Genomic DNA, 3432 nt, shown 5'->3' with positions numbered 1-3432 from the left:
CCCAAAAAAAAAAAAAAAAAAAAAAAAAAAAAAAAAAGAGAGGTTATTTTATAAAGTGCAATAAGGGAACTTTAAATGTTCAGTAAGGGATTTTTAATAAAACTGCCCAGACATGTGCACAGATGGGCCCCATCTATAAAAGGAAGAGATGCTTTAGGAACCTTCAATACACTGAAGGCCACCTCTTCATTTACACCCTACCTCAGGCAGTCTGCTTCCTGACATTTTCCTTGTGAACCAGGGTTGGGGGAAAGGAGGTGGGAGGGACAAAATTATGCATTTTAGGAAAATAGTTATTTGAATGCTAAACTTTGTGGATAACTTTATAATGAAAGAGGTAATGTAGAAGGCTTTCTGTATAATACTGTGGAAGGGACTTGTCAAAATTCAAGGTTCATGTTTTTCCTCCAGTAAAAAAAGATGTTAAGACAAGTGTAAAGGTTGGATGGCTAAAGTGAGTGAATCTACTACTTATTTAATTTAGTGTGGCTGAATCCACTCAACCAACAATTGTGAAGAAAGGCTGTTTTGCTGCAATAATAAAAGAGATTTGAGAGTTAGACGCAGACAGTTAATTATGGGAACTATGAGTTAGTTGAGATCCTAGAGATGTAGAGAGAATTAATAGAGTTAATGAACATAAAATTAAATGCCTAGCACAAAGTAGGTATTCCCAACAGATAGGTGGTTCATTTCATGCATGTTAAAAATGAAACGTTAGTGAAGTAAAGGACATAATTATTCAACTTCAGTAAAAATGTCATTGCATGCGTGTTTTTTGGAGATAAAAGAACATCCGTGGATCTGAGTGACCTGACTTCTTAGAAGATATAGATATCAAAATTTTTACTACTGGTAGCTGAAAAATTGTGTGGCATACAACCGTTGGTGTGCTGGAGGTACTGTCTCTGGCTCACAAGAATCAATTATAAAGTTTTCAGAAACTTTCGCAAGCTGGTTGACATCCCATTGGTAGCTTGAAATCATCCATGGTGGGAATACTTATCCCACAGAAATCGGCAAAAGCAAGAACTTAGGACATTTTTCTCTTTCCTTTTAGAAGGTGGTTGATAAACATTTACAAGTACACCGCTGTTACAGCCTCAAATTCTGGACTTTCCTCCTTTGTGATTGACTTGGCATTTAGCAGTTAAAAAAAGTATCTTTATTCTCATATTTTTAAATAGGAGTTTTAAAAATGTAATGATGTCAAACAGGAGAAAAGAAATTGAATGCTAAATTAATATGTGGTGCCTCTTATATTAATTTATCCCATTTTCTAAAATTGATACATATGACTGTGTATACATTAATAAGAAAGATGGTAAAATAGGTAACCAACAAGGACCTACTGTAAAATAAATAAATAAATAAATAAGAAAGATGGACTTATTTTTCCTGATGGTAAATAATTTAAAATCTTTTCTTAAAATGAAACAAACATGAATTTATTATAGGGTAAAAACTATATTGATAAATTCTTAAACTAAAATGAGATAATTCAAAAAATTTTTGCATTATGGGTGAGCTCATTCTAGTTTTGTCTTTGTAACTCTTGAGAAGCCTTGATTATTCTTTTTGGCTATTAGAGAGTTTTCCAACAAAATACTTAACAAAAACAGGTATACATCAAATAAGGAAATCACCTAAAACCCAAATATGTAAGAATATAGTGTGAAAGTAAATTTTGTTTACATATACACACAAACACACACACCAAATAGCCTTCTTTATGAGGACCTGCAATTTCCTATTGCAGCTGTAACAAACTGTCATAAACTGGGTCTCTTAAAAACGAATGTAATTATCTTACAGCTTGAAGTTCAGAAGTGTAAAATTAGTTACCTTGAGCAAAAACCAAGGTGTTGACAGATGTATTCCTTCTGTAGGCTCTAGAGGAGAATCCATTTTCTTGCCTTTTCCAGCTTCTAGAAGTCACTGCATTCCTTGGTTAGTGGCTCCTCCCCCTATCTTCAAATGCAGCAGTGTAGTAATATTTTCAAATTTCTCCCCCCACTGCCCCTGCCTCTGATCTCTGCTTCCATTGTCCCATTGCCTTCTCTGACTCTGTCTTCCTCCCTCTTTTCCCTTAGAAAGACACTTGTGATTGCATTGTAGTCATCTAGATAATCCAGGATAATCCTTAATTTGGTCCCATCAGCAAAGTCCCTTTTGCCATATAAGGTAACATATTCACAGGCTCTGGAGAATCTTTGGATGGCCATTATTCTCTCTAACACAGTCTGCCCTCTGGCCCCCAAAGATTCATGTTTGTCCCAGTTGCAAAGTATATTTATGCCATTCCAAGTTCCCAAAAGTCTAAATCCATTAGAGCATCAACTCAAGACCAAAATCTCATCTAAACCTCATTAATGTAATGTCTATTTTTGTAAGTAAGGAGTTTGTTTTTATGAGGGCAATGTAAGTCGGAGTATATTAAGTAGGGGAGTGATATGATCTTATTTGCATTTTGAATAGATGTCCCTGGTTGTAGTACAGGGAATAGATTTCATGTGTGTGTGTATATATGCATGCACGTGCTTGTGTGAAGGGTACGAGAGAGGGGGTGCTCAGAAGTGGACATTGGAAAGTCAGGAGGCCCTTATAGGAGTCCCAGTAAGACTAGAAGGTGGCTTGGATCAGGATGGCATCAATGAGAAGGGACAGAACAAGTAGATCTAGGTTATTTTTTGGAGTTAGAACTGCAAGAACCCATGGGAAGACCACAAACTGTGGGAGGACTGGGATGAGACCGAAATCCAGGAATCTTCCTAGGCTTTTCGCATTAGGGTTTAGTTGGAGCCACTTACTGAAATGAAAAAGACTAGGGAAGGATTGGATGTGGGGTATGTGTGTGTGTGGGTATGCAAATATTTTTCTTTTGAGCATATGTTACATTTGAGAAATATATTAAGCATTTAGAGGGAAATATCAAGCAATCTGTGGAATATGAGTCTGTAATTCAGTGGCAAGGCCAGGACTAGAGATCTGTATTTTTAAAAATTTTATTGATGTATACTTGATTTACAATGTTGTGTTTAATATCTGCTGTACAGCAAAGTGATTCAGTTATACATAAGTATATTCTTTTTCATATTCTTTTCCATTAGGGTTTATCACAGGATATTGAATATAGTTCCCTGTGCTGTACAGGAGGACCTTGTTGATTATCTATCCTATGTATAATAGTTTGCATCTGCTAATCCCAAACTCCCAGTCCTTCCCTCCCCCACCCCCTCCTCCCCCTTGGCAACCACAAGTTTGTTCTCTATGTCTGTGAGTCTGTTTCTGTTTCATAGATATGTTCATTTGTGTCACATTTTAGATTCTGCATATAAGTTATATCACATGGTATTTGTCTTTGTCTGACTTACTTCACTTAGTATGATAATCTGTAGGTCCATCCATGTTGCTGAAATGGCATTATTTCAT

Source organism: Lipotes vexillifer, unplaced genomic scaffold (genome assembly GCF_000442215.2).
Source record: "Lipotes vexillifer unplaced genomic scaffold, Lipotes_vexillifer_v1.1 scaffold924, whole genome shotgun sequence".
NCBI classification, from domain to species: domain Eukaryota; kingdom Metazoa; phylum Chordata; class Mammalia; order Artiodactyla; family Lipotidae; genus Lipotes; species Lipotes vexillifer.
This window is presented reverse-complemented; position numbering follows the sequence as displayed.